Source organism: Sarcophilus harrisii, chromosome 6 (genome assembly GCF_902635505.1).
Source record: "Sarcophilus harrisii chromosome 6, mSarHar1.11, whole genome shotgun sequence".
Taxonomy (NCBI): domain Eukaryota; kingdom Metazoa; phylum Chordata; class Mammalia; order Dasyuromorphia; family Dasyuridae; genus Sarcophilus; species Sarcophilus harrisii.
In genome coordinates, this window is record NC_045431.1 from 6,240,355 (window position 1) to 6,260,749 (window position 20,395).

Sequence of the window (20,395 nt, forward strand, 5' to 3'; positions counted from 1 at the left end):
TGCCATTTCTCTTTCCAGCTCATTTTACAGATGAAGAAACTGAGGCAAATAGAGTTAACTGACTTGCCATGGGTGATATAGCTAATAGCTATATTTGAGCTTAGGAAGATGAGTATTCTGAGCTCCAGGCCCTGAACTCTATCCACTGAGTCACTTAGTTGTCAGAAAAAAAATTTTTTTTAAACTATAAAACTATAAAAATTATTTTAAAGTGTTTATAATAGAAAGATCCATTAGCTTTAGCAAAATAGCAAACCTTCTTTTTGCTTCATGCCTCCTCCTAATTTCTTCTTTTTCTGTATATTTTTTTTTACATTTTGTTGTTGTCAAACTAATTTTATCTCTTTCCAGGGAAACTGAGTTACTTGATTTTCCAATTTCCTCAGGCCCTCTCCCACCATCTATATATTTTGTTCACATAGGTCCTACTTCATGCACAGAACATAATCTCTTTCATCTCTTTCAGTGGTAATTTTTCCCTTCTTTTGAAAGTCAGTTCAGGTGCCAGTTCTTTCGTGAAATCTTCACTAATTCCTCAAACTGGAAGTTGAGTCATCTCAAAATTGAGATTTTTCCAGGAACACATTGAGAAAGGGAAATGGAAAAAATAATTAGTCAGGCAATCAATCAACAAGCATTTTTAGGTATCTACTCTGGACAAGACACTCCACTAAGCACCAAGTATAATAAAGAAAGGATTCAATGGCTCCTGATTCTAAGGAGCTTATGTTCTAATGGGAGAGATAACTTGGAAATAAAGAGCTACATACAAGATCTACACATGATAAACAGATGATAACCTTGGAAGGAAGGTTGAAGCAACTAGAGATAGCAAGCAAGCCTCTAGAAGACAGTGGCTAAGTCTTAAAGGGAGCCATGATTCAGGACTGCCCAACAATTTATTTCATGTGTTTCAAGGCAGAGAACCATAAAATTGTGCTGTTATTTCTGAGCTAGAAGAATCCTTAAAGATCATTTATTCTAATTTGCAGGTGATTAATCTGAAGCCTAAAAAGGAATAACAGCTTGTTCAATGTCACACAATAAAGCCAGGACGAGAATTTTCTCCTTTCTGCTTCAAAATCCCTCCAAACGGGTGCTCCCGAAAGAACACTATACCTGGGCTCAGAAGCCCCAAAATCTAGTACTAAAAGTGGGTGCAAGCTGTTACTATTCCAGGCATCTTGGATGTTTGAACATGGACAAATAGCATTCCTGGGGCTGTCTCCAAGGCTCTCAGCCCAACCTCCCTGATGTATTGTGAGGATCAAATTCAATAATGTGCGTGGAATTATTACTTAAATGTCAAGTATTCTAGTTGTCATTATTCTACACATGTTAATGTATATTCCACTTGCATGTAAGGGTCAGCTTTTGTGTCATAAATAAACTTCACAATAGGTTAATGTTATAACCTATATAACATTATATATGATATTGTACATTAATATTATAGCTATAGAACCTGTGTTTTACCCCTGTGCCAGCACCAAAAAAAAAATCTAAATTGAATTAGAGCATAAAAAGACCGAGAAGGAAAGACGAGAGCAGAGCCCCCACTGGCCAATGAAGAGCTTGGAATGAGCAATGCCATAAAGGATCAGCTCAAAGTACTATGGTTATTTAAATGGCTTAGATAAGACATCCAAGAACACAATGATTGTCTTCAAAAACTTGAGGAGTTCTTAAGCAGAGGATATTCTGCTCCCAGAGAACACAAGGGAGACTGAGATGGGGTTACAGGGAGAGAAGTTTCAGCTCACCGTAAGAATTTGATACTCCAACCTGAGGCTGTCCTTCTATCCCTTATCAGGAAATTTGATCAGGAAATCAGGAAAGCAATCCAACAGCAGAATAAACCTTCTCAGGAGGTTGGGAGCTTCCAGTTAGAGGCAGCAGAGAGTAGTGAATCGGGCGCCATATTGGAAGTCAGAGAACTTCTGTTTAAATACTACTTATGACTCTGCTGCTCACTAATGGTGAGATTTCAGGCAAGTTCTTTATCCTCTCTGTGCCTCACTTTCTTATCTTAAAAATGAAGAAGTTGGGCTAAAGCTACAGGGCTTCCAACATAAAATCCCATGAATCCCCATTAGTGGAAGGGTTTAAGCAGAGGCTGCATGGAAGCTCGGGAGGAAGGCTGTGGATGATTCAGGTAGGCTTTGGTGGGTCCATCCCACTCCAAGACACCATGTGGCATCTGATTCCTGAGCTCACCGAACGAAGGGAACAGGAAGGGAAAACAGTGTGGGCACATAGAGCCCTGACATGACTGCCTGGAATGTGATCCTAAACCCCAGAAAACTTCCTCCAGCTGTCACAGAGCGCCCACACACAGGTGTTTCCCAAAGGACCAGGGCTCAGAATGCCACTTGGCAAAGCAGGGCAATGCTCAAACTTAATGTGGAAAATTAACCCCGAGCTTCCCATCTCCTGTCCTCCAGGCAACTAAGAATTGTCAGGCAGGATCGGTTCCCACATGTTGGAGGGGGCAAGGAAGAATGGGGGAAAGGAGCCAGGGGAAAGGTCAGAAAATTAAACGGGATGGTTTTAATAATGGAAAGTCCCTTTCGAGCTTTTTAATTCTTTATTTGGATTCTAGTGAGTGAGTTCGAAGTGGGAAAATTTAAAGGTTAAATCCTTCTATCAGATCTGGCAAAGGATCTTTGAAATCCTCTTAGGGGAAGGATTAACTTGCCAGCAATGTAGAAGTATTCATTCAGGGGATGCCAAAGGAGCTGCAGAGCCTCTGGGCAATGGGTCAGGAGAGAGTGGCCCTGAGAGCGGAAGGGTGGGCAAGGCGGAAGCAAAGGATCATGGCTGGAAAAGGTCTCAGAGGCCAGTCCCATGCATCCCTTGCATATGGAACAGTAAACTCTCACCCATGGCTTTTTAAGGCTTGCAAAGGCCTCCACACCTTCTCCTCCAAGCATCCCTGATATTATCTCCATTTGTAGATGGGAAGACAGGAGTTAATTCACTTGTCCAGGATTACTCCACTAGTGAATCGATGAAGTTGGCTTGAAATTCAGAGCTTCCTGACTGCAAACCCAGTGTCTCCCCACTGTCCCACCTAGCTGTCTGCCACTGAGTCCCTGAAGAGAAAGGAGCTCTTTCCCTGAGCCTGACTCCTTTCCCCCCTTTCCTCTAATTTGGGAGTTAAGGGAGAAAAGCTGCCTCATGTTGAGTCATCTTTAGCATTTCCTTCCTTTTGGGGGCTACTGCTCTTTGGGGAATAGCTTTGCTTCTTGGAGGCTGTTGTGTTTTAGCTTCCTCTTTTAACAGAGATGACTTCCTCCATTCCGGTATTTGTAGCTTCAGTTTTGTTCGGTCCATCTCCTTTTTATTTCCATTTGAATCAGTATTGATTGATCTACTCCAGGATGTTCAAAGGCTTGGGCTAGGGCTGGAACAGACTTGAAAATGAGTAAGCACTAGTCCCTGCCGGTAAACAGATTAACACCTAGAAGCAAAGGAACAAACAATCCTCCTGCAAATGAGAATGTGGCCAGACGGCCCAGCATCCTGGAGATGGGCTTTGCCTTCAGGAAGTCCTGGGTGCAAATGTGGCCTCTGACACACACATCTGATCTCTGCCAGGTGCTGACCTTAGACACCCCCGGACAGTGCTCTGAGATCACAGGTTATCAAGCACATGCTAACCCACTCTGGTAGAGGGAATTTCCTCCCTCGGAGTACTTTATGCCAATAAAATAACAGGTCCAGTAGGATAAAAACTTTATAAATCAAACATAATCAGTCCACAGTAGAAACTCAGAGTACCAGGAGACTTGAGAGAGAGAGAGAGAGAGAGAGAGAGAGAGAGAGAGAGAGAGAGAGATCTCTTCCAAGTCAATGGTGGAGAGAATGCCGAACACTCCCAGACTGCTGGAGAGTGCGATGGATGTAAACTTGCAGTTAAGTACAAACGACCCAGAATTTGGAATGAGAGACATGGCTTCAGTTTCTTGCTCCTATGTTTTCTAGCTGTGTGACTCTTGGACAAATTAATTGACATCTCTGACTCGGTTTCCTATCTCCAAAGTGAGGATAATAATATTTTTACTGTTTATATTACAGGGGTCAAAGTGGTTGAGTATATGTAGTCTGGATACTTCTTATCTCTGGAGTCACACAAAAGAGGAGCTCAGATAGAAGAATATTTTATAGGAAGTAATTTAAGTTCCATGTATACCTTCCAGGTATAATAACACTTGAACTGAACCAAGGTAAGTGAACCACTTACTTTCTAAGGCTAAGTCTAAAAAGTCTAAGTCTAAAGTCTAAGACTAAGCTGTGGAGAAGCTGTCAACCAACACTGAGAGCAAATTCCCTCCTCCGGGTGTTTGCTACCCCAATAAAATCACAGATCCGTTCTTTAGTCATATAAATTAATCCTTCTAGTTTTGCAACACACATAAACACACCCCTTGGACAAAACGGAATCTCTAAAATGGGTCAGAACTAAATATTCAGGTAAAAAGACAGAAAGAGTCAAATCTTTCATCTGGACTGGAAAAAAAATCCTAAAGTAATGGAAACACTTCTCTCCTTCCCTCAAAGCATTTTAGAAACAGTGTGCCTTTGTGTAGGGATGGATTCAGGCTGCTAGTGTGGACAGTTCTGAGGTTCCTACTCAAATATCGATATCATTAGTATTAGCTGCCCACCCTCTTGTTTATCCTGTCCAGAAATCCTTGTCTTTGCCGCTGTCCGGTATTATTTCCTTCGGACATGATCCTCTCCAGGCTTTCCTGGCAAATGTTGCTCTCCTCAGGGTACAACCTCGCAGCCATTATCTTCCTCCTTTCTCCTGGAGAAATCACCACGTGCCAGGAGAAGAGTCTCAAGAGGAAGGCGCTGAGTCCCCCCTCACATCTGCCTTTCATACCCCCTCTAAACCGCTTGATGCTGGCCACGTAACTAAGCCTGGGAGCACTTTGGAGCCTTGAAATTTTTCCGTGAATATGAATTATTGTTTCCATTCATCTTGCAATGGATTAAGTATTGCCAAGTGTCATTGAGTTCAGACACAACCACAACCCAAGAGCAAGGAAATGCTTAGGAAGGGCCAAAGACACAGCGGTCACTGATCTTGTAACAAGGGAATTGTCAAGCTTATAGCCCAAACCACGGAACTTCTCCAGGAACACTTACTCAAAGAACTTCCATAGACACAGAAGGAAATTCACCAGAAACACTAGACTCCCCAGACAGCCCATATGGGTGTAGCCTAGATCCTGGCCATCACTAAGGAATCACTATCAATCACTCCTTAGTGCCACCACCCATACTTTCCCAGTCAGCTCAGCTGTAGCAGTAGAAAGGAGCTAAACCACCAGCAGCCCCTCGGTTCTCCTTTTCTTTCCTTACCCACAGCCTCGTCGTACATATGGGACCAAAGAGTGAGAGATAGACTGACGTCTTCTTTGGGTTATTGACAAAATTCTGTCTTCCTCCATCCACAGATGAGTAAGTGCAGAGAAATGTAAGAAAGCATAATCTTTGTCCTGAGTGAGTTTGCATTCTATCTGAGATGAGATTAATAAACATGAAAGGGGGGGTGTGCTGTATGTGCCAAGTTCAGTGGGATGTAAATGATAAAAAGGATCAATGATTGCATGTGTATGGCATCTTCTCATGTGAGTCTGTCAACACCCCCCATAAAGAAAGTAGCCTATTTGAATATTATCCCCATTTTATAAATGAGAAAACTGAGACTCCAAGACATAAAATAACTAACTCAAGTTTACAATACCAGGAAATATTTAGAACTAGAATTTGAATTTCTGTCTTCCAGAGCAAATATATATATAATATATATATAATACATATACATTATATATGATAAATATTATATATATATATATATTCTTTGGCATGTTCCAAGCACCACACTACCTCTCTAAAAGCTACCCTGATTTGTCTTAGGAAGATAGAAAGAAGCTAAGGAACTCATCCATCCTCCCTCCTGCCTACCTTGGACAGTAGCATCTGCCTCTCAAGGACCAACCCTTCATGGCTCATTGATCCCACACAAGGAAACACAGTCCACTCCACACAGCCTTTCTTATACCTCAGGCTTACGTCTGACCCCTTCTTTGGAAGTTCCAAATTTCCAGAATCAACCCCCCGTTAACCAGATCCCTTGACTGTAACTGGGAAAGCCATGGGGAAAGCTGATTGGCGGGACTTGCTCTCCTGACAGAAAAGCTAAGTCCAGCCATACATTCAGTCGACTAAACATCTTGGACTGTTTTGTATCTCTGTGTGAGCAAGATGTGTGTGTGTGTATGTGTATGTGTGTGTGTGTGTGTGTGTGTGTGTGTGTGTGTGTGTGTGTGCATGCGTGTGAAAACATTTGAGCTTTGGAAAAAACCAACCCCCCCTGCCAAGTATTTTTCCCATTAATTTCTAAGTCTGTGTGTGTTTTAAAGGAAATTTAATCCATATGTTTCTGATGTACTTACTCCTAATACATCCAAATGTTTCGTAATATTTGTTTGCCATCCAAAGTTTGGGAGCCTGGTTTGCAGTCTTAAGCTTTCGCCTTGGAAACAGGAAGCCCATATTCTTTTTTCAGAAGTAAACAGATCAGCAAGCCTGCTGAAGGATGATTATAGTTTGGAACAAAACTCAAGAATCATGAAAAGAGAAGAAACTGGAGGGAAGAGGGGGAGGGGAAGGGAACAATTAGAAGCATAAAGATTTATCATTGGGAGGAACTTCAGAAATCATCCAGCCCAATGCTCTTCTTTTATAGATGAGTAAACTGAGGCTACTTCTCCAAGTTGACCCAGGTTGTATGCGACACAAAACCAAACTACCAAAATGCAAATAAAAAGAACCACAGACAGCACTCAACCCAAATCAAGTGCCTGTAATTATAATGGCCACAGTCAACCCTAAAGAAGAGATAGGAGGCTGTTGTTCTTCCTTCTTGGGAAAGGGGACTGTGGGTGAGGAACATCGCCCATACTGCTGGCCTTGAGTAACACATGGTTAGTTCTGATGAATTCTCCTCCCTTGTCCCTTTTCTCTTTATTCTTCATTAAAAATTGGGGTAGGAGGGAGACGTATTGGAAAGTTAAGAAGATATAAGAAACAACAGATATCCCTAAAATCAAAAGTTTTCAAACCCAGGTTTCCTGACTCTGAATTAAGTGCTATTTTTATTGCTCTATGAACCCCCACTCATTAAACTCCTTTGTCGCTTAAGGGCAACCAACATCTGCTCTATGAATTTTGCCCGACTACATCTGAATCCGCTTCTGGCTGCACGCTGAATGTTGATGAGTGCAAGAGGCAAAAATCAACGAACAGATAAAGTTGACGGACCAAGAGTCACACGGTCACTAAGCAGGTCAGGGACAGGACTTGAATCTGGGTCTTCATGACTTAGAGAGCAGCTCTCTCTCCGTGTAGTCACACAGCTTCCCCCTCCCCCTCCCCATGTAGCCACACCATGAAGGCTGCCCTGACGTGATGAGCGGACGCCAGGCTTTCCTCCTTGGTTTGCTTCCTCTCAGATATCACCTCATAGCTATTGACATGGGAGCAAATCACTTCCTACTCTCAGCTTCAGTTTTCTTGCCTATAAAATAGGTATAATAACACTTGAACTGAGCTGTTATTTCAAAAGTTTCTGGTAAAACATTAAACATCATATTAAAGATTTTTATTCAGAGGGTAGGAGCTAACACTTACCTAGCATTTTAACATTATCAATGTGCTTTGTATATTATTTGATCTTCATAACAATCATGTGGTATAGGTGCTATTACCTTGGTTTTACAGATGGGGAAACTAAGGCTCATAGATGGAAATTAACTTGCCCATAGTCACACAGACAATAGGTAGCAGAGGTCTATAAGTCCAATCCTCTGGCCATTATTTACTGCTTCCTTTCACAGCATTATCATGTCTTATTTGTATTGCAATCCTTTATATATGTATATTTATGTGTATCACATACCCTATAAGACTATCAATTTCATGAAATAAGATTACAAATGTTCTACCTCCTCTAGCACCAAGCTTTGTGCAAAGTTGGTGCTTAATTCATATTTTCCAAATTGAACTTATTAGAAAGGAATCCAAGAATATTTTTAAAAACCTTCTTTTATTAAATGAGGAAAAAATCAAGGTCAGTCAATTCCTCCCAGGTAAGCATTGAACGTTGTTTGTAAATCTTAGGATATCATCTTTCTCCTTTGCTGCTTCTCCTCTGTAGATGGCCAATGATCTCGTGTCAATATGGGGGGGGATCCCCCCATGATCCCCAGATCACCGTTCTTGAGTTCCCCATATGCCAAATTCGACATTGTCCCTGCCATCTTGACCAGATTTCTGAAGAGTAATGCAGAGGAATTGGGTGCATTCTAAGAATATCAGGAACAATAAAAATCAGGCAAGTCCTCATTAAGAAATGGAAATACTGCAGAAACACATAATTATGCTTAATTATGTGTTCTGTGGAATCCCCATTACTTGTAAATATTTTTACACTGAACATCCCCTCATGTAGATGGAAATTCACAATCAATGAGGCTACATTAGTGACTCATGTATTTACCATCATCCTATGTATTCCCACCTATTCCAGCCCTCCACGCTCACCAGAATTCTATGGGAAAGACTGCCCTATGTCCAAGCTAACTGTAGAGGGTCTTTCTCCTCTTGTTACACTTCTCTGATCATAGGAAATCTACCCTCCAAATCTTGAATTCTCCCACAGCTTTAAGTACAACTGATGTGACATATAGGGGAAAATGTGCAATGACCTAAATCTTGATTTGAGAGAGATTAGGAAGGCCCCAGTTTCTTTTCCAGAAATTGTGCCTAAAATTCTGTCTGGCACTAGCCAACATTTTAATTAAATCTTCTCCAAGGGTCTTTTTAAAAGTTCCCAAACTCTTTTCTTCACACATACAGTCTTTTTTTTCTAATTGTCTTTCCTGTTTCTCCTCTTATTTTGGTGGGGCTCTTTTTACTCTTGAAACACCTTAAAATAAAGGACATCATCAGATCTACTTTTTCCTGTGACAGAAGAAATCCAAACAACATGATCTTATAAGATAACCAAAGACGGATAAGTATTCGTAGAAGTAAGGGTAACCTGGGAGATTGAAGAAATCCTAATGGCACCATTGTTTGCCATAGAACGATAGAGAGACATATTGGGTGGAGTTGAATATCTGGTCCTTGCTCCAACCATCTATATTATCGTAACTGTGCCCATAAACTTCCAATCAAGCATGTTTCTTGAGAGTAGGGATTATTTTTTGTCTTTGTGTCCCCAGAATCTAGCTCAGGTCCTTGTTCACAATTGGCATATCATGGTATGATCATGAATAATTCACAATTCTATACATCTCACATTCTAAAGTTCTATAAATGTACAATTCGAAAATTCTATAATGACGTCTTTTGATAAGTATAATTGTCCCTGCTTATGACACTGTATCACTCTGTCTGGGGAGAAAGCAATATTTCCATTCAGCATTCCACTCCTTTCAGATATAATAGGGACTAAGAGTTGATCTCTCATGCATGACTTCTTCTTTTGAGCATGAAATGTTGGATTAAGGAGCTCCCTTATAGGAATGGACTACACTGATTCCTCCCCAACGTAGATTCGCAGCATAATTTGATCAGTCTCTAAATAGGGGAGGTGGGTGGTGGTGGAGAAAAGTAGCCAACTCTCAGTTGCCAACACTGGGGGAGAGGGTTTCCTAGCTTGTGGATTTAATAGACGCTATTTTGAATACTAAGCTTGCTGCTTTCAGTTATCCATTCTGCTTTGGGGAGGCTTTTTTTAGATTCTGTATATGTGTGCAGAAAACAAATTCAGTTGGGCATTATCTTACCCCAAAGCAGAATTAAAAAGGAAAAATGTCTGATAAAGAAGAAAATCAACTCATTCCAAATCCAAATAAAAATGCACTTGGCTGAAGAACTGTGTAGACTTTGAACTATGTACCTTTTATCTCTCTGAGGTGCTAAAATTAGCTTCTTAAGGGCTCCCTTTCAGCTTCAGCATTCTCCCTGTGTGTGGCAGACACACTTACTTTGTTGGAAACAAAAGACACCATTATTTGGTGGGAAAAAAATTTATGAGTGAACTGAAGCTAGCAAAAACTGGTAGTGAAAGTCCCACTTACCTCCACTTGACACTTCATCCTCTAGGCATCAAGGCAGAAGGCCTGAATACAAATACTTCCTAGCTGAATGAGCCACAGCTCAGATCCCCTCCAGCAAAATAGGAATAATAATAGCACCTACCCAGGAGTGTTCCCCAAAATATTTAACAACTAACTCTCAAAAACAAACAAATGTAGAGGAGCTACTTGAATGTTTAATCTATATTATTTCCATTTTCTCCCTCACTTTCTTAAATCTTAACAATTAACAAAACAATAAATCAAGCCCTGATTTGTAGCATTTACTGATTTTCAAGACCTAAATGCTCATACTGAAAAAATTTAACGATCTATTCTCCAGCATGTTCCGGTACCTACCTTAAAGGGCTGTTGTGAGGATCAAATGAGATAGCATGTGTAAAGCACTATGTAAATGTGTGCTATAATAGTAATAATAGTGAGTCAATAATAATACCTGAAGTAGGCTCGCTATTGCTAAGGGATTTAGTTTGAGAGAGACACAAATGATGACTAAATTGGTTCATCTAATTCAAAAACCCTTTATTCATTGAATAAATTGACTTTGTCAAGAGCTTCATGAATTTTTATTGATACGTTTACAACTATAGTTTACCTGATCTTCATCCCATCCTTGGGTGAGCCAACAGGGTTGGCTTTGAGAAGCATGTAGAACCAGAAGTCAGAAGGGCCATGCTTCTTGCCTGAACTGAGTGACCTTACCTAGCTTTCTTTATTTCCCTGAGCATTATTGCCTCCCCTAAAATGCTAACATGGATCTAGTTCTTTTTTTAGCTCTGGAAATTTGTGAATCACTGCCTTAGATTACAAAAGGGTATGTAGCTTTCTTAAGACTATTTAGAAGGGAAACTAGGACCATGGAAAATAAAATGCTGGGCCTGGAGTCAGGAAAACCTAAGTTAAAATGCAGCCTGAGACCTAGCTGTGTGACCCGGGGCAAGATACTTCATCCTGTTGCCTCAGTTTCCACATCTGTGAAATGATCTGGAGGAAGAAATGACAAACCAGTCTAGGATCTTTGCCAAGAAAATTCCAGGTGGGATCATGGAGAGTTGGACACAATTGAACACAACTAACCAGCAATTTGGATGACCGTGGTATGAGTTGCAATACAGTAAGAATAAAGGACAAATAAGAAAAGACTGTGCTACTGATGAGGAGAGAGTGAAGAATCGAGGAAGGATTCTTGGGGAAGTGGCACTGGAGCTGGGTCGGGAAGGAAGGAAAGATTTCAGTAGGCAGAGAGGCAGAGGAAATTGCTTTCGAGCCTGAGAGATGAAGGCAGCAAAAGCAGAAATCTGGATCAGCGAGTGTGACTGCAACATGGGATGAATGTAATCGAGTCAATGCATCACAAAGACATCAATCGTGTAAATAAATCAACATGGAGAGGCAACAAAACTCTTGCCAAATGCAGTGGCCAGTGTTAGCTCCTTACTGCCACAACTGACCCACACAAACATTTTTTCACTTAATTGATAAACTGATTGCAAGGACTATACTATGTAAGAAAATTGTTTTTTGGAAAGTATCTATTATGCAAAACCAAAACCAATCAATGCGCACCTAAAGAACCCTCCGAGCCAGGCACTTTCTGGCTCTGAACCATATGGGTAGGTCCCTACTGATGAGCTTATTTTGCTGGACCAACCAGAGCACACCTGAGCTCAATGTAAAGGTTATTTAATCAAAGTAGCCAAATAAGTAACATGGAAATGTCCCACATACCCCCCATGCAGAATGTTGCACAGATGAAGAGGCAACAATGTAGCAAGAGCAGCTCATGCAGGGGATGCTGCAGAGCTGGGGCATCCTGTGCTGGAGCGCCTGGAAAGCGCTCAGCGGCTAAGCAACAGCTGCTGCTCTCCCTGACTGATCCCTGCCGACATCTCCACTGAGCTGCTCTCTAGACCTAGCTGCCCTGTGGGCTGTTCTTCGGCTGCACTCTGCGGGCTAAGCGGCTTCTGCTCTCCCTCAATGATCGCTGCTGACATCTCCACTGAGCTGCTCTCTAGACCTAGCTGCCTGTGGGCTGTTCTTTGGCTGCACCCTGTGGGCTAAGCGACTGTTGCTCTCCCTGTTTGCTGCTGACATCTCCACTGAGCTGCTCTCTAGACCTAGCTGCCCTGTGGGCTGTTCTTTGGCTGCACCCTGTGGGCTAAGCGACTGCTGCTCTCCCTGTTTGCTGCTGACATCTCCACTGAGCTGCTCTCTAGACCTAGCTGCCTGTGGGCTGTTCTTCGGCTGCACCCTGTGGGCTAAGCGACTGTTGCTCTCCCTGTTTGCTGCTGACATCTCCACTGAGCTGCTCTCTAGACCTAGCAGTCCCTCTGGGCTGTTCTTTGGCTGCACTCTGCTGCCCTTAGCTGGTCTGCTTCTGTTGGGTGGTTTCCTCTCCTTAGGGGAGGGTCCTGTGGCCTCTTTAGCTTGTAGCCCTTGGACTATTTAACTCTTTTTGATCTTATGAGATAGGAAAGACAGGGATAGTTATTCCAAGGATTGTTGATGAGTAAACTGAGGCTCAGAGGAATGGACTGACTTACCTAAGGTACAAGTCCTGCTAGACTCTGAATCTTGTGATTCACAATCGAGTGCTTGTCTCTCCTGCTGATCCTGATGTCCTGGGTAACTCCTTTCAGGCCTCCTTGGATTTGTCGATCCTGGATTCTGAATCTTTTCTGACTCTCCCTTTTCCATCAAAACATCCTGTCCTGAAGTTCACCTTTCCACACTCATCCCAGAGAAAGTCATCTTTCTTTCCTTAAATTTCTCCTAAATCTTTCCCCTCTATCCCCTTTTGTATTTCTTCATTGAACTGATCTCATTTTCCTTAGTCTTCTAGTTATTTGGGCATTTTTTCTCCCCACTCCATTTAAATGATAAACTTCTGGAGAGCAGATCTTCCTGTATTTCTATCATTCAAGTTTCTCCTGGTGCCCAGGCCCTAAAATATTAGTAACCAGTTGGGACTTGAAGCATATAAACTTTAAGCCAGGGTAAATTGTCCAAGACAAAGAGTGTGCTATTGGTGACTACCATAGGGTTTAAATCCCACATTAGCCATTTACTTGCTGTGTATTGTTTTACTTGTAAAATGAAATTAATATTATTTGCACTATCTACCTTATAGGACTATAAACTAAGCATTGCCATATAAGCATGTGCCATTATTATAAGGTAACTAAGTGATTCGTTGGGGAGACAGTGCTGGACCTGGAGACAAAGACCCCAATTGAAATTCAGCTTTAGATATTGAGTAGTTGTGTGACCCTAGGTAAGTCACATCACTTCTACATATATATCAGTTTCTTCATCTGTAAAGTAAGGATAATAATAGCACCTAACGCAGGGTTGTTGTGTGGATCAAGTGAGATATTTATAAAGCATTTAGCATAGTTTTCAGTGCATAGTAAGGGCTATATAAATATTAGGTATTATTATTATTATTTTTAAAAGGTGGACCAGTTTTTAGGATTGGAAGGTAGGTTCATAAAAGCAATCTATCAAGAACATACAAATCATCTATCCCAACTCTTTTTACTTATAAAGAAACTGAGCTTCCATAAAATAAAATCACTTGTCCAGCATCCTCCAGGTCCCACTTGGGTCCTCTGATTCCATTGCCAGTACTCCTTTCCTACGGATATTAAAGGAGAGGGCCAGGCAATGAAGCTTAAGGAGAGCAGACATTAGTGTTCTGGAGTTGTCCAATGGCATTGTCAGATTCCTTCAGTCAGCAAATCCATGACCACATATTCAGCCCATGGGGCCCTGGATGGTCGTGCAGGAAACAAGAGAAGATAACAACATCTTGATGTTGAACTATTGAAAGTCTTATTGGGGAGAAAGAACAAGTAGAAGGTAAATTATTGACCATTTGAGCTGGGAGAGATTGGAGAGATCATTTAGCCTCATTACAAAGGAGAAAATGAAGGTCATGGTGTGACTTCCCTGAGGTTTTCAGCAGGTCTCTGCTAACTACCAGGGAGCAGCTCTTCCCATTGTCCCACTCCTCCCCCTGGAGGGGGAGACCCCTCTCCAGGATACAGCGAGCCAACTTCACCGTATAGGAGATTTAAGGGGCAGTGAAAACAACTTGTCTGATGGGGAGAGGAAGCCTGAGGCTGGACCTCAGGCTATTCCTGGTCCTTGAACTATCATCATTAGCTCAGTGGATCCTGAATCTCACCTCTCTAAGGTTCTGCTAAAATGGTGAGGCTGGGGATGGAGTAGGGAGGATGGGATACACGATTGCTTCAAACCCTCTGATTTCTAGAATGCCATCGTTGTCATTGTTTCCTGAGTGACAGATATAATCAATGGAGGCCATCAGATCAGGAAAAGGAGAGGTCTGAGTGCTCAGGAATGGTCTCTGAAGGTTTCACAAAAGACAGGAACATTACCATTCTCTTTATACAGGCAAGAAACTTGGCCCTAATGTATGGAGAGGAGGAAAGCAATCTCCTTTCTTTTTCAATAAAATGGGGATCATATTTGCCACCCACCTTGCTAGGATCTGGGAAGAATTAATGAGACACAATGTATAGAAACGTCTGTGGCCCATTTCAGTTTAAGGGGGAAAAATCCTATTGTTGCCAAAGAAACAACTCTGACAATTTGATTAGGTGTGAATACTGTTAGTGGAGCAGTGTGTAAACATTGAATTTCTCATCAGAGTCATCACTCAGCTTATTAGCATAGCCTTATGCATTTTTATGGTCCATTTGAATGTGGCCATAAATATTACAAGTTTGCCCTTTTCCACAACCTCCTAGAATGTGCTGACCCAGCGACCTGGCCAGACTTCGGTGACCGGGCCAAAAACATTGCATTTTATGGAAAGAAATGTTAATGGGCGCATTTCCGTTCTGTGCCAATGTATAGATTTTGCTTCTGGCTTATATGAGATGAATCATGGTTAGGAGAGGGAGAGAGAGGGGGCTTTTGAAAAAGCATCGGAGATGAGATTGGAGGCATGTGGCCAACATTTATCAGCTCTCCTTCACTTGCCCCAAAGTTCAAATGGGTCTGGGCCCCTGAGTTCTCAACCAACTAATATTTCACACTAGAGAAGGGACTTTAGAGTTACAAGTGCTCTCTTTACAATTCTGCAGTGAGGAGTGCATGTGTTCTTATTCCCATTTCACAGATGAGAAAACTAAAGTTAATTAGGGAATCCACCTTATGAAAGTGTCATAATTGAAACTCAAATCCAGGTCTTTTTATTTGAGGGCCAGTGTCCTCTTTGTTACCATAGTACTGGCCACTTGGTCATTTCCTAAGTGCTTTCTATTCATGGAGGACAACCAGTTCTAATGTAGAAAAGCAAAAGTATGGGAACCTGGGAAACATCTAAACACTTGACTTAGAGAATAGTAAATGAAAAGGAATGTGAATACTAGAAAGATTAACATCAGAATTAAAGATCAAGCTAAAGAGGTAATGAGGAAGAGTATGAGGAAGGTTTTTCAGCTAGGAAGCTACTGGGTTGGATTGATGAAGCTTTAGAAATCAGTTGATTCAGCACCCATAAAGTGACAGACTATAGAGATACAAATACAATTAATAAAACAACCTCTACTCACAAAGAGACTATATTCTGAAGGGGAAAACAAATATATCTATATGTAGAATGGTGCACGAAGAGAATAAACACAAGTAAATATAAATAGCATCCAGTTGGAGAGGGGCATTAGCAGTTGAGTAAATCAGAAAAAGATGCGCTTAGAGAGTGGACTTGTTACATTTTAAAAGAAGGGAGAATGGTGATATTTGTCTGCAGGTTGTCTTTTCTGTTAGATTGTAAGCTCCCAGAGGGCATGGGGAAGAAGGAGAAGCAGGAGTTGATCCTGACTGAAATGACTGAATAACAGCAGTAAGAAGAAGTGAATTCTCTTTGCCTCTCTCTTGTAGCCCCCACTTCTTACCACAGTATATGGCACATAATAGATGCTTAGCAAATGTCTGTTGATTGATTGATTGATCAGTTGATTCTAAGATCAAGAGGTAAGGAAGGTTTGAATTCCAGAAATGGGAGGTATGGCTGTTACAAAGGCACAGAAAGAGAAATGGAATTTCTTGAAAGGAGCAGAAAAAATGATAATTTAGCTGCCCCCAAGTTCAGGGTTTGGGGAAAGATGAGTTGTATTTAATGAGGTTGAAAAGATAAATAGGGCCAGGTCTCAAAGGACTTTAAAACCTAAAAGAAGAAAGTTTATATTTTACCTTAGAGTCAATAGGGAGCCATGGCAAATAGGATAGTGTAGTGAGTAGGATAGTGTCACATTATCACATAGTCTTAAAGACTTGGCTTAGAACACTGACTTGAGAAGGTTTGCCTAGGCTCACACAGCCAGTATACCTCAGAGATGGACTTCAATCCGTATTTTTCTGACACCCAAACTGGTTCTTCATACAGTATATGGTCTACCTCTCACATGTCATTTTTATATCTTTTTTTCCCAAAAAGATTGTAAGAAATTCTTCAGGAAAAAACCCCACAGGATAATGTGAAAACGACTCAGGAACTAATTTGCAGTCTGCTTCTGGGATGAGCTCTCTAAGACCCTGAATAATGTAAGAACGTATAGGCTCTCACCAGACTTAGAGAGAATCAGGTTAAGCTCGATTTTATGGACAGAGAGGATATCTTCTACTTGGATGAAAAGCACATTCTAAAGGACATGGGAAATTGTTTCTATGCATATGTTATCCGGAGAGTTGTTGACTTTTGTGTGGGACTCCTCAAGCTAAAGATACATTTACATTGGGGGAAAAATGGTCACCACATGAGATGAAAGTGCTCTTGTGCTCATTTTATCCATCAGGGGCCCTCGATTTAGAAAGATTAAATTATTTGCCCTTGATCCCACAGCTAAGATGTTTCTGAGGCAGAAGTCCATCAAGTCCAGGTCTATTGATTAGATGTCAGAGCTTTTGATATTTCTTAACAATTATTACCATAACCGGAGCCCAAATCCAATGCCTTGGACATAAAATCAAGCATAAAGTAACATTAAAATTAGTCACATTTACAGATGGGCCTCAAGGTTCATAAAAGCTTCGCAATCGCCTAAAAGTAATTCTTGAATTCTGTTTAGGTGACTGTGTACTTCAGCCACCAGAAAAGCCAGCTGGGATACTCGCCTTTGGACCAGACCTAATTAGATTTTTCAGTAATTAGAATCAGCAAATGTTGCTTGTGGAATGGATTATTAATTAACTTGCATGTACTTCTGATTGTCTTGTTTCAATGAACTTTGATATTTAGACTGAGATTAGTCATGTCAAAGGTGTGTCTCTTACACCATAACAATGGCTATTGATTCTTATCCAGAAGCAAATTGAAGGTCTCCCGTGGATATTTGATTGATGGGGCTGACATTTACGTTCCTTAAGCTCACTCAGAAGAATGTGTGCTAGCCAGACACATCCTCAAAGAATATTAAAACTCTGGAGGATGCAACTAATATTCCAGCCTGACCTCATGCCTGAAGGAAGACAACCAGGAACCAGTTCATGTCATGTGGAGCTGTCCAGAAGACATGGCTACTTAGTCCTTCAAAAGCCTTGGCGAGACTGGGTCTGTTTCAGGATTGAAATATTCACATGGCATCTTGTCAGACCTTCTGTCCCGAGACTTATTTCCTCTGCTTTTTGTAGGAGCCAAATGTCCACCTCTTTAATCCTCATTGTTAGCCGCTGTCCTTCTGTTGGGCTTAGATAAGCCTTAATACTTATCCCTAATTGATCCTACTTATTGCTTGATCTCCACTGGGCCGTCTCTGTTGCTGTGAACTTATTGATGTGCATCTTTGTACTGAAGACAAAGGCTGTCTGATTGTGCAAAAAGTCCGTGCCTATTTTCCCCCACTGGTCACCTCAAGTGGGATTGCTGGTCTTTGTTGCTATTGTTATTCAGTTATTTCAATCCTGTCCTACTCTTCCTGAGGTTCTCTTGGCAAAGAGACTGGAGTGATCTGGCATTTCTTTCTCCAGCTCATTTACAGATGAGGAAATTGAGGCAAAGAGGGATTAAGTACCATGGCCAGCATCACATATGTCTGATGCCAGATTTGCACTCAGGAAGATGTCTTGCTTGACTTCAGACCCAGCACTCTGTTTACATGCCCCTTTCTGCCCTTGCTCAACTGTAATGGCACCTGGCTCCATCTTCCAGTCAGAGTCAATCACTCAACAAAGAGTCTTCAATATTTAAGACATTTCTCTAGCCATTGGATATATAAACACACACACACACACACACACACACACACACACACACAAGCCCTGATCATAGAGTTTATATTCTGGAAGGGGGGAGGAAAGGGAGGAGATCCTTTGTACAGAGTACAGCACCCTCTGTAGCCTGAGGCACCTTAGAGTTTGGGAATCCTGGATAGTGTACCATCATCCTACTTTCACTTAAAAAGCTATTTAATTTGATTGGGTAAGTGATGTTTCTGGCAGTAAATTTCGTGGATCATCTAATCTGTGAGTCCTTCATGCATTCATTCTTGAGAAAATGGCTTCTGCATGAAATATATCATGATCAACGGCATCCCTGACCAACGATGAGGAGAGGCGGCATTAGCTCAGGAACTTAAGTACGAGGAGGGTCTTTCCAGATAATACTGGGTTAATCAGAACAGTTGCTTCAGTGACTTTAATTTTAATTGTCTTTAAGACACAAGTCAAACCTGCTCAGGGCCTAGGCAGGGTTTGATTTCATTGTCTAATTTTTATCTTTGTTTTATTTTTGTCTTTTTAGTCTCTTCTTTAGTCTTTAGTCTCTTAGAGACTAGCCCATAGTGGTGACATGTAGTAAACATTTACTAGGTGAGTGGGACATGAGGGTAATGGGGAGGTAGCAAAATAGAATGGGTTGGGTGAGTTGGCACTAACTCCCATACCAATCAGGAGATCTCCAGGCCAGAGCTGAGTAAATTAACTCCCTCAGGGAAGAGGTCTCTGGATATCAAAAACACAAAGGCATCTTTCTAGATCCATTCAAACCTTCCTTGTGCTAACAACAATAACAACGACAGAGTCTCTGCCCCAGACCCATATCACAACCTGGGGAATGGAGAAGATCCTCTTACTGGCCATGCTCATTAAGCTTGAAGGTTATTTACCACAGAACATTTGGTGACTAATTCCCCTCCCTCTGAAGCCGAGTCCCTTTACATCTTAGTAGTCATAATAACAGACATTTATATAGTTGCTTTAAACATTTCAGTAGGGGATTATATCCCAAAGAGATTATAAAGAAGGGAAAGGGACCTGTATGTGCACGAATGTTTGTGGCAGCCCTTTTCGTAGTGGCTAAAAACTGGAAACTGAATGGATGTCCATCAGTTGGAGAATGGCTGAATAAATTGTGGTATATGAAAATTATGGAATATTACTGTTTTGTAAGAAATGACCAACAGGATGATTTCAGAAAGGCCTGGAGAGACTTACACGAACTGATGCTGAGTGAAATGAGCAGGACCAGGAGATCATTATATACTTCAACAACAATACTATATGATGACCAGTTCTGATGGACCTGGCCATCCTCAGCAACGAGATCAACCAAATCATTTCTAATGGAGCAGTAATGAACTGAACTAGCTATGCCCAGAAAAAGAACTCTGGGAGATGACTAAAAACCATTACATTGAATTCCCAATCCCTATATTTATGCACACCTGCATTTTTGATTTCCTTCACAAGCTAATTGTACAATATTTCAGAGTCCGATTCTTTTTGTACAGCAAAATAACATTTTGGTCATGTATACTTATTGTGTATCTAATTTATATTTTAATATATTTAACATCTAATGGTCATCCTGCCATCTGGGGGAGGGGGTGGGGGTGTAGGAGGTGAAAAATTGGAACGAGAGGTTTGGCAATTGTTAATGCTGTAAAGTTACCCATGTATATATCCTGTAAATAAAAGGCTATTAAATAAAAAAAAATAAAAAATAAACATTTCAGTAGGTGTAATTCTTTTTCCTCTCATCTTTTTTCAAAGCATCTTTCTTCTTTTCCTAATCTTGAATAATATCATCAGTCCCTGAATATTTCCATATTCATGAGATTGAAGTTCCAGAACCTGAATTCTAATACCTCTTAATTCTAGAGTCTTCACTCCACTAATTATTTCCTTTTTAGGTAGGACATAGCTTATTTGTCCATATTTGTTGCCTTTTATGTAGAGATTACACA

General features: G+C 41.1%; 1 long non-coding RNA gene across 2 annotated transcripts in view; it reads left to right on the plus strand.

Moving 5' to 3' along the window:
* Positions 1–6,874, plus strand: part of LOC116419760 — a 127,987-nt gene extending 121,113 nt beyond the window's left edge. The window contains exons 4-6 of one of the 2 annotated variants that reach the window (XR_004230058.1): positions 4,081–4,229; positions 5,380–5,472; positions 6,764–6,874. This is a non-coding gene — a long non-coding RNA (uncharacterized LOC116419760). Of the gene's footprint in view, positions 1–4,080; positions 4,230–5,379; positions 5,605–6,763 lie in introns of those variants that run through there. The other variant, XR_004230057.1, reaches the window with a different exon arrangement.
* Positions 6,875–20,395: the final 13,521 nt, after the last annotated feature.